This window comes from Juglans regia, chromosome 15 (assembly GCF_001411555.2).
Source record: "Juglans regia cultivar Chandler chromosome 15, Walnut 2.0, whole genome shotgun sequence".
Lineage (NCBI taxonomy): Eukaryota > Viridiplantae > Streptophyta > Magnoliopsida > Fagales > Juglandaceae > Juglans > Juglans regia.
In genome coordinates this window covers 12601841-12614231 of record NC_049915.1, presented here as the reverse complement: position 1 = coordinate 12614231, position 12391 = coordinate 12601841, and positions in this window count along the sequence as shown.

Below are 12391 nucleotides of genomic sequence, written 5' to 3'. Positions count from 1 at the left end.
TCTACGATTTGGTTCACCTCACAGAACACATGGAGGCATGAAATAGTCAGATTTCTTTTACAGTTCTTATATATACTGTTGGTAGATACAACAGGCGTGCAGTTGTCCATGCCATATCAGATTTAAAATAAATTCTTCCTCTCTCATCAGCTCTCTCTCTCATCAGTTCGGTCTCTCTCTCACCAGCTCCAGCAGCTCGGTCTCTCCCTCTCCTCAGCTCTCTCTCATCTCTCTCATCAGCTTGGTCTCTTTCTATTCAAGTGTCTTCACGTCAGTCACGTTTGCACGCCGTTTGCACTAAGCGTTTGTAACAAGCATTTTTCTTTCTTTTAACCTCTAATTTTATCCCACAACTCCCTATGAAACCATGGACAACAACCTTGCCTTTGCATCCATTGTACCATAATCTGATTTCACCTCAACATAGAAAACCCTTATGTATAAATATCATTAATCCCTCTAGGAGTGCTCTCATTTCTACCTCAGTGTTTGTGCATCTTCTAATGGGAATTAATTATGCAGAATGGACCATCTTAAGAACAAATTTAGGATATTTCTTTACTTTCATGGCTTGTGCAGCTTTATTATATCTATTGACAACGTTAAATAGTAAAATACTAAATTAGTTCATGTGTTTTGTATTAAAAAATCATTATTCTCTTTACCAAATTGCACTCCGCTTAGAATTGATCACGTTGATCTCGACGATGATTCTGCTATTTTGATGGTGCAATAGTGTTGCATTGAGTCTGATGGGCTTCACAAGAGAGTTTGTGATAGATTCAAAATTATTCATACTTGTGAAGGAAGGTCTGCTACGTATTATAGAGAGAGGGTGGAAGAAAGAGCATATGCTATTGGTGGAATCAAGCATAGTGTTGTGGCTTGAGAAAGCACTAGAGGAATGCTTGAGAGGGGAGAATAGGGAGTTTTATAGCACCACTAGAGAAGGCTATCGTGGCTTAATAGCACAGAGGTGCTTGAATAGCTGTGGATGTTAGTGGTTGCAGAATATTGTGAGGGAGGTAGAAGAAGCTTTATTTTCATACTTGAAGGGAAGGGGAAGGGGAAGGGGAAGGGGATGGAGGAGGTTGTGGAAGGCTTTGTGGGAGTGGATGCAAGTAGGGAGAAACAGGGTAGGCCCTCTCGGAGGAGCCCAATTGAGGTCGCAAAAGGAGGTGGAGAGGTCGTATGTGTAGTCATATAAGGAGGCTCTCGTTCTGGCGATGGACCACCATGATCCGAGTGGGGGTGACGGTGGTGGTGGGCCATTGAAAGAAACATGCATCAAGCCCCTCTTGGTGTACGAAACGTGGGCTTTGGCAGGGAGACTGTTGGGCAGGCTGAGTGGGACGTGTGTAGGGTGTTGGTGGAGATGCAGGGCCAATTATGGAAATTGCAGTTGGAGGTCATAGAAATCCTCTGCTGCGTTGGGTGTAAAAGGAAGAATATAGGGTTAAGGAGTTTAAAGGAAAGGGGTTGGACTTAGAGCAAAGGACCATTCAGGCCCTTCTTGTGCATTTTCGTAAGTTCAGGGGTGAGGGATCAAAGGGTGGGCTCAGCAAAGGGAATGGGCTTCAATGGAGAAAGGTAAAAGGAATGAAGGCAGATCACTCGGGTCATTTGGTTGGGCCTCAGCCCATGGGTCAAATGGGAATGAATGTTGGCAAGCAACCCAAGGACGATGGGCTTCAGCCCAAGGCCCAACATAAGTGGAAAGAATGCCCTTGGGCTTCTTCCAACAGCAGCTCTCATGCGCATCCACCAGAGACCACACCGCGACACTCGCGGACGGAGATGGAATTGCCTGCGGGCACGCAGAAAACGCCGCCGACGACGCCGACGGTGCAGCTCTCCAATAATGGCCCGCACATGGTGGGTGCGCAGAAATCGATGGTAGAACACGTGAACGGCTCTCTGACACCTCTGGGTGGGGTTTCTTCATCATATGGTGGCCAGATAGTGCCGATGAGGTGTGAGGGTGCAGGTGTGACTCCGGCAAACCTTCCAGTTCAGTTCCTTGGTTTGGACGAAATTTCTTTGGTGGAGGAGACACAAGGTTCATCGATGGACTCTAGGGTGGGTGAACCTATCCCCCTGAATTTTATGTTCCCTGTTCATCCTGAGGTTTTAGACTGGGTTTTTGATAAGGTCAAGGAAGTGCAAAAATGTGTGAGGTTGGAGTGTGAAGGCTTCGAGGAACAGATTATGGTTTTCCTTATAGCCATTGAAGTGGAGCACCAACAACAAAGAAAAGTTGGATTAAAAAACTTGAGCTTAAAAGGTTGACGCAATCAATGAATTTTTAGGACAGTTCCAACTGGGGCAGGTCGAAGGGGAAGGGGCTAGCCATCCTTCCAATGAAATCCAAAATAGTGTTGTGGAATGTTCGCGGGCTCAATGAAGCTAAGAAACATCTTCAGATAAGAAACTTGATTCGTGAGTGGAAGCCGGTGATTGTTTGTTTACAGGAGACCAAAATGAAACTGATTAATAAGAGAATTGTGCGAAATTTATGGAGTTGTGTACATGTGGATTGGGTGTATATGGCTTCTAATGAGGCGTCATGAGGGGTAGTTGTGATATGGTATAGACGGGTGGTGGAGAAAATGAAGGAATTCAATTGGATGTACTCGGTTGCTCTTGTATGGACCAAACGTAGAGGCTTTTTGTAGCTCATTAGCTTAGTGAATGGGGCAGACAAGATAATATTCAAAGTGCTTGCAAACCGTTTAAGTGAGGTAGTGGGGAAGATCATTACAAAACCCCAAAATGATTTTGTATAAGGTAGGCAAATTCTTAATATGGTTCATATTGCTAATGAATGTCTTGGTAGTAGATTGAAGGCTAGCACAACATGGATCATTTGCAAGCTAGGCATGAAGAATGCGTACGATCATATTAACTGGGACTTCCTTCTCTACCTTCTTTGGAGGTGCGGTCTTGGAGAGAGGTGATGGTCGTGGATCCGTTGGTGCATATCAATGGTAAAATTCTCTGTGTTGATAAATGGTAGCCCAACTGGTTTCTTCCATAGCTCAAGAGGCCTAAGACAATGAGATCCATTGTCGCCATTGCTGTTTATTATTATTATGGAGGCGCCAAGCAAGATAACCTTGGCCTTGGTTATTAATGGATTCGTGGATGGATTTTTGATTGGAACCCTAAATAGGGGAGTCATTAATATTTCTCATTTTTTAATTGCAGATGATACACTTATTTTTTGTAAGTTCAATCAAAATTAGGTTTGAGCACTGATGGCCTTGCTTCTTTGTTTTGAATCAGCATCCGGGTTGAAAGTGAACTTCGACAAATCAGAGATGGTACCAGTTGGAGATGTTCCTAAGATATGACAGCTGGCTAGCACGTTGGGGTGCAAGATAGCCTACCTTCCTTTGACTTACCTAGGACTTTCGTTGGGGGTAGCCATGAGAACATCCTCTTTATGGGATACAGTGATTGAGAAAATAGAGCGGAGATTGGCAGAATGGAAGAGAATGTACTTGTTGAAAGGTGGTAGGATTACCTTGATTAAGAGTACATTATCTAATCCACTTACATATTTTTTATCCATCTTCCCTATACCTACAAGTGTGGCATTTCAAATTGAGAAACTCCAACATGACTTCTTGTAGGGTAAAGTGGGGGAGGAGTTCAAGTCTCATCTAGTAAGGTGGAAGACGGTATGTCATCCTATATCTAACGGTGGTTTGGGTATTAGAAATATGAGGACTTTTAATCAAGCGTTACTTGGAAAATGGATCTGGAGATACAATAAGGAACCAGAAGTTTTGTGGAAGTTGGTGATTGAGTGCAAATATGTAGACTAATGGGGGGATGGTGTTCTAAAGAAGTTAGAGGAGCCTATGGAGTGGAGTTGTGGAAACACATAAGAAGAGGTTGGTGGGTCTTTACTTGACATACTTGACTTCTTTTGGGTGAGGGTTTCAGGATTAAATTCTGAAAAGATATTTGATGTGGTAACAATACTCTACAAGATTTGTTTCCTTCACTATTCCAAATCGCAAGTGCCAAAGATGTTTTAGTGGCTGAAGTCGTAAGGGTTTCGGGTGGGCAAATTCATTGGAATATCAATTTTAGTCGGGCGTCACAAGATTGGGAAATGAGCAGTTTTGCTGATTTTTACAGCCTTTTATACTCCATAAAACCAAGCAATCAGCAAGAAGATGGGTTGTGGTGGATACCCAGAGAGAAAGGTGCATTCTCGATTTGCTCTTTTTATAAGACTCTCTCACAAGAGCCCAATAGTCAGTTTCTTTGGAAAAGACTTTGGAGACATAAGGCGCCCCCCCAAAGCTTCATTTTTCATGTGGACAACATTGTTGGGTAAGATCCTCACAACTGAAGACTTGAGGAAACGGAGGGCAATCATAGCATATTGGTGTTGCATGTGTAGAGGAGGGGGCAAGTCGGTGGATCATCTCCTACTACATTGCGAGACAGCAAGGGTATTATGGAATGAGGTGTTTAGTAGATTAGAGATGGATTGGGTTATGTCGGAGACAATGGTGGCAGTGCTGGCCAGTTGGACAAATATAAGATGCATGCAACAGATTAAAGTGGTTTGGAAGATGATCTCTATATGTATCATGTGGTATTTGTGGCAGGAGTGCAATAAATGGACGTTTGAAAACAAGGAGAGATCCTTGGAGGAGCTTAAAGCTTTATTTTATAGAACTATATGTACTTGGGCCATTGTTGTTGACTTCAATAGCCTGGACCTACATGATTTTCTTGTCTCTATTGCGTCTTCTTAGTTAAGGCATACAATTGTTTTCTTCTTGTGTATTGTAGTGGGCTATGCCCATTCATTGATCAATAAAATTTCTTTACTTATAAAAAAAAATGGATCAAATTGATATATATGTTAAACATTTTGGCGTGTAAAAAAAAATTAAATCGACAAAAACATCTTATAATTGAACTTCCAAAAGTTAAAAGGAACTTTTAGTCCACCACCATTTGGCAGCACATGGCTGTCCTCTGCCAACTAGAGAGAGACCTCAATGAGACACACTCAGCCCCCATTTGTGTTTTGGCAGGGTAGCTACGATGTTGGGATGTGTATCACACAGGTCACTCTCTCACATTGTGTGAAATGTTGTGTGCTCGCATGCTTAGCACATAGGTGTAAAAAGATTCGCAACAGAAATATTTTAAGGCCATGTAATGAAACTACAAATTTGAGTTGCAAAGATAACATTAGAAACACCAAACTCAGTGTCATAAAATACCATGTCTCAAACTCTAAATCAGCTAAATTTATTACAAGTCATAATCTTGTTCATCAAATTGCTTAAAACATAGCAACTTAATCATTAATGAAAAGTAGCCCAATGGACATGCCCTTGTCTCACTCCTCATGCTGCCATGGGTCTTCTTCCTCATACACGCCTTCATTGCCTAAATTTGCATCAATGTTTACAGTTTTGATGAGCAAATCTATTGTTTACTATGTGAGATTTCGAGAAATCTCAGTATGTTAAAAATCATGACAAAGTGTATAATGTATGTGATGACAGTGAAAAATGCAAAAGAGAAACACAAAGAATCCAAGCAATGATGCATACTTACATAGATAAAATAACTCGAGCAAATGATATTTGGTTTTTGGGGGTATGCAACACCATCACCAAGCAACACAATGTAAACGATGTATATGCACTTAGACTTAAAATAGTAAAGCAAGTGAGCAATAGATATACCAAAAGATCAATCCAAGAATCTCACGCTCTACATTAACCAAATTCATCCAAGGATCTCGGGTCCTCCCATTAACCAAAATCATCTTAAGCCTTACCTCATTTTTAATGTATGCACCACAGCCTCCCCTATAATGGTCATGCACACACCTTGACTCTCCTTACCACACCATGAGTAATGACCAGTCATATGACTTTGTTACAAGCAATGCTTGGCTTCACGCACCCGTCCTTCACCATAGGGTCCTCTAGCTTTCACCAACAGAGAGGCAATGACTTCGAGTTGAGAGCATTATCATCTCACCTAAGCCCATTGATAACCCATCGTCAACTCACGTGATGTCACTCCATTATTACACGTTCCTAAGTGACCAAGGGAGCTTTACCAAGATAATATCTCATCTCATCTTTGGGTTGTGAGACACGCACCCCTTTTCGTTAAAACAGTCAACACTCCATTAAAATCATCATCTAAAAGCTGCAATATAATACTATACAAATGTACAAAATCCACCTACAATATATGGGTGAAAAACCATCCCAAAATATAATGTAGGGTAGAGCTGTGAAATCGGATGAATACGTACAAGTATTGAAAATGCAAAACAGCATGCAAAGCAAAATAACATGATAACGAGGCATGAGATAATGACATTTTTTCTAGCAAATCAATATGTAAGCTTTATACTTGAACTAAATGTCTACCACATGTTCCATGACCATCAACACACATTGTAAGCATCATCAAGGAAGACACTTACCTTGAACAATAAGGGTTAGCTATGCTCAGTCATTGGCGGGTTGGCTTTCCAACGGTCCAATCATGGCCTCAAGCATCCAAGTGTGCGTGAGCTTAAGCTTCAGAGAAGTATGGTTCCTTTTCTGAAGAGGAAGTAGAATGAATGAGAGAGAAAGATACAAGGAAAAATTTTGAGATTTCAGAAACATAGAAAGTGAGTGATGGAGATGGTTGACAAGGAGAATAAACAAGAAGAGAAATCGTCACTAGTTCTTTGTCACAAGTCACGATACTGGTCTGTTTCTCGACAAGTTCCCAATTGTCCAGTTGTAGGCCGGATTGAGGGAGTGACAGAGAAGGCAATGATGCACGTTGTTGCGCCCCAGAAGCTCGACCAAGGAGAGGCGGACTTCACAAGAAGGTTTGGTCCTCTAGTCTACTGCTTGTGAGTATCGTACATGTAATGATAAAACTCTACACATGGTAGGGTGGAAGGTGAGTCCGTAATTCTTCTTGAAACAATGTCTTACTGGCGAAATAAGTATTTCTTGAGAGTACTTGGTATGTTTTCGAGCAAGTGGTTGGATTGAGTTGCTTCTAAGCACTCCTAAAACTCTTTCGCGCACCCACTATGGTTTATATCTAAGCACAAGGAGTGTGTTCCAAGCACTAGCATGGACTGTGTTCCAAGCACTAGCATGGACTCACAACGAGGTGAGGAATGAGTTATGGAACCCGTTCGAACTCATATCACTTTGCTAGTTAGTTGCTCGTCGTTTGGTTTGATCGACACCTTGCTTGCCCAGTGCTTCGAATCATTGCTAGTTGGCTCAGACTTGTTCTAAAAAAGTCAAGGCATTTCGAATTGTTTGTTGACAGGGACAAAGTTAAGGCAAATTGTCATGCCTACGTATCATTTCCTCACCTTTGTTATTGCTTGCCCTTTTCATTGCTTGCCCAATGCTATGCACACTTATTTTACTCGCCCAACATTGTGTTTGCTTAAGGCTTTGCTCATCCTAGGCTTTGCCCATCTGCATTTGCTCGCCCAGTAAAACTATTCCTTATGCCCGAGATATGATGTTGGGTGTGGTTCTTACATCCTCCTCCCCCCTTTAAAAGAGAATTGCGTCCTTGAAATTGGACAATGCTAGTACGACCACAATTAGTCAAAGAGAGGTTAACAAATTTACCTCGATTGTTGTCCTCATTGCTAGTAACTAGCTCAAAGGATGACAACGGGGGAAGTTTTGACTCTTCAGACATGGTGCTCTGCAAGTAGTAGTGGAGCTGCTCGTCATCCAAGTCGAAGTAGGCGCTGACGAACTCGTTTGGATCAAATCCAACCTCCACCAGTGGGTTTGGAGGCCCCTTCACTAGTGTTCTCCCTTTGAGTTGAAGTCGTTCATGATTCTAGCAAACGAGGCCTAGATCTGGCCCGTCTTCCACGGGCCTCAACTAGGCTACTGGACTTAGCCACGCATCTTGCCTTGTTCTCGTCTAGGAACTTTTGTTCACGTGTTCTGAGCCTCTCCTTGTGGGACTAGATTGGTCAAGTGAATATTACTCCACTGTGGTAGTCCATAATTTCATTCTGATGCCTTGCAATTCTGGCCATAGCTCATTGGTGCTCTTCCTCGGCTTGTTGGTGCTCTTCCTCAACTTCTTGTTGCTCTTCTCATTGCCTGGCCACTTCGCATCTCTCTTGAATAATGCAGTTGACAACCTCTGGCAGAAGAACAGACTTGTGCGTGGTTCGCCTTGTTCTTACTACAATTATTGCAAGTCGTTAAAAGACATTAGCACCAAAATACTCAATCATGCACCATAGGGAAACAATGTTGATCCAAAAAACATAATTAGTTTCATCCATCTAACAAACATTCAAAAATTGCAACAAAGTTCCATATTTATTACACATATATTTGTCGAATCATGAAAACCCAAACAAGTAAGAGTACTGCTCTCCCAAATTTTCTTCTTGTTCCCAGGTAATTTTTTGAGCTTCTAGATTTCACCACAATACCTTATACCAAGGATATTGTCTTTGACCTTAGCCTTTATTCCTTCCAGCCACAATTTAGATTGGTGTTTCTACATACGTTAGGTTGGGCTGAAGTTGGATATCACGATGATGACTATTCAGGGCTTCCTCAAGGTGGAGACAGGAGCACATCGTGCACGTCTCCAAAATCAGCCAGTAGCGCAACTCTATTGGCCACTGGGCCTGTCCTTTCCACCACTTCTAAGGGTTCAACATATCTCAGACTTGACTTTTCCTTCTTCCTAAAGCATCTTACTCCCTTCATGGGTGACACCTTGATATACACCCAATCGCCTTCCTTGAAGGTCAAGTCTCTTCTCCATGTGTCAGCATAACTCGTTTGTCGACTATGCATTGCCGCTATCTTACCTCTTATAATCTTGACTTGATCCTTCATCTTTTTGATTAATTATGGCCCAATGAGCTTGTTTTCCTCAACTTCATCCTAGTACAGGGTTGACCTACACTTCCTCCCATAAAGGGCCTCATAAGGCGTCATTTGGATGATCGCTTGGTTACTTTTGTTGTAGGGAAACTCGATGAGGGATAAGTGATTCTCCCAACTTCCCTTGACTTATAGGGTAAATGCCCTCAACATGTCCTCTAAGGTTTATATGGTCTGTTTCTATTAATGGTCCATTTGGGGGTGATAGGTGCTATTGAATCTCAATCTTGTGCCCATTACAACTTGTAATCTCTTCCAAAGTTGGAAGTGGACCTTTGGTCTTGGGCACCCCATGCAGCTTGACTATTTCCTTGACATATAGTCAAGTCAACTTTCCCAAGGTCTCCATGTTAGTAATCAGACGAAAATGGGCACTCTTGGTCAATCTGTCCACTATCACTCATACCAAATTCTTCCCACTTGGCATCCTCAGCAATCCAACCACAAATTCCATTGTTGAGTCATCCCATTTTCATTCAGGGATCGACAAGGGTTGTGGGTTCCCAACGAGTATTTGGTGTTTTGCATTCCTTTGTTGACAAACATCCCTTTTCATTCCTTCCAGCCAAAACCTTTCTTTAGATTTTGGTACATCTTCATGCTTCCAGGATGTACCGAGTATGGTGTGGCATGGGCCTCACCGAGGATCTTTTCCTTGACCTCTAGATCCGTAGGGATCACTTTTCGATTCTTATATAGTAGGGTGCCATCCCTATTGAGGCTGTAATGCATGGGCCCTTTTTCCTTTCTGACAACCCTTTGTCAAATATCCATTAGCTTACGCTCTTTTCTCTGCTGAGCTTTCAGCCCATAAAAGTTTATCACCATTGCCTCCTGTATCGAGGCTATGACCTTCTCTTGGTGGAACTTTCAAGCAACAGTCTCCTTATTTCACTAAGGAGGAAATCCATCTTCGAGGGTTCCATTACACCCTCCACTCGTGATTGATGACTCGATGTATAGGCAACCAGGTTGGCCTTCCCCGGGTGATACTTGATTTTACACTAATATTCGATGATTATCTCCAGATTGTCAAGGAAAGAACTACTACTACTTGCTCCAGATCATGTGTGGGATAGTTCTTCTCATGGTCCTTCAATTAACGCGATGCATACGTCACTGCTTGACCTTTTTGCATCAAAACGCATCTGAGGTCATACCTAGATGCGTCACTAAAGATCCCAATTCCTGAACACGTGGTCAGCCTTTTCTTAAATTCTTGAAAATTTTGTTCACATCTCTTGATCCAAATAAACTTGGCATTCTTCTTGGTTAGGGCCATGAGTGGACTTGAGAGTCAAGACAAACCTTCCATGAATCTCTTGTAGAAACTTCTGATCTCATGGACTTTCATGGGCTATTGCCAGTCTACTATTGCTTTAATCTTGCTAAGGTCCACTACAACTCCGTCCTTGGATACCACATGATCAAGGAACTTGAATTCTTCTAGCCAAAACCCACACCTACAAAGCTTTGTAAAAAAAAACCGATGCTCACTTAGCTTTCCAAGCACCTATTGTAGGTGGTTGGAGTATACCAGATGTTATCGATAAAAATTAATATGAAGACATCCAAAAAGGGCCTAACACTTGGTTTATAACGTCCATGAACGTTGTAGGTGCGTTAGTTAGTCCAAATGGCATCACCATGAACTCGTAGTGCCCCTACCTTGTCCTCAAAATGGTCTTGGGTACATCACTCTCAATCTTCAACCGGTGATATCCCGATCTATGGTCGATCTTAGAGACTTCGGTCGCGCCTTGTAGTTGATCGAATAAATCATCAGTCCTAGGCAAGAGGTACTTGTACTTTGTTATGCCTAAACTTTGACTCAAAGTAGTGAACCAAAAATTTAGAGCAGTTTTACCTGCAAGTATACAGGTGTTGTAGTACCTAACAGGGTCGAATCCACAAAGATTGACTTATATGACAAAGAAAGTAAACTTAAACAATGAAAACAAATTATTAAAAGGAACATGCAATCAAATAGATGAGGGAATTACTAAGATGAAGATTTTTAAAGTAATAGAATATAACTAAAATGATAAAATAAATCAATATGGAGAACGACTAAGGTTTCAAGGATCTGTATAATAATTTAGAATATTGTTTCCAATCAATTTACCTCAGTTAAACGAGAATAATGATTCTGTCCTATTGGAAAATGTAGCAGTTAAGGCCAAGAAAACCAATCACTAAGGATTAAGCATGAACAATTGATGGTTAAAACATTCACAAACCCATTTGAATATCACATGGATTTTTCAAGTATCTAATGTATTCGAAAATCACAATGAATCAAGATAAATATACAGATAATCAAAGAATCCAATAATAAAACCATTCAATCAATCAAACTCACAATATAAACTTGATCCAAAACAATATCTAAATCATTAGACTTCACCTTTAACCTTAGTACGAAAATTTAGCCAACCAACTTCATCACAAGAGCCATGGAATTCGAGAAAATATTTTACATAACACAACTAAAATAAAGCACAAAACCCAATAACAGAAAACAGCCTTCAAAAGAGAGCAAAGGTGGAGAGAAGGCTAAACTGAAAAACTGGACCGCGTCCCTCCTGTTGCCCTAACTTCAAGCCTCCGTTTGACCCCCTAAACTTCCCCATTTGGAAAATTCCATTAGATAGAATTTGTCGATCTTGAAGTGAAGTTTCCATCAAACCAAAAATAGTATCAATCGAAGATCATATGAGAAAGTTATGACCAAACTACCGATCTACTGTCACTTTCCTTCTAGACTACGGGTCTTTCCAAATTTGTCTCAATTGACGATTTTTTATGCCTGGCCTATTCACCTGAAATTTGGACCTCCAAGTCAACTTTTTTTTTTTCCCTTCAATCTTGGCCTTTGAATATCTTTAATTGCTAGGGATCTATTGATTATATTTTTCATCGAATTTCTGCACAAGAAAATAACTGCATCAATATCTCTGAAAATATTTGCATTTGAACCTCATGACACACACTACTTTATTATTAAAACTCGTATACTATGCAATAGTGAAGAAAGTGATATATAATTCTACATATAAGTGAATTTACATTCAAAAGTGATGTAATAATGCCCAATATGAAATTATATAAATGAGATTTTAGCTAGTTATCATACTTTATTGTCATCTTATTCAAATCCTAGTAGTCTATGCATATTATGAGCATTACATCCTTCTTCTTAACAAATAATACTAGTGCTCCCAATGGTGAAAAATTTGGTCTAATGAACCCGTTGTCTGGTAACTCTTTCAACTGCGCCTTTAATTCCCTTAACTTCGATGGCGCCATATAGTAAAGTGCCTTGTGCATGGGGCTTATTCCCAACTCCAATTCGATTGTAAATTCAATCTCTTAGACTGGGGGTAATCCTAGGATATCGTCTACAAACACCTCTGAAAACTTCTCAACAATAGGAACTC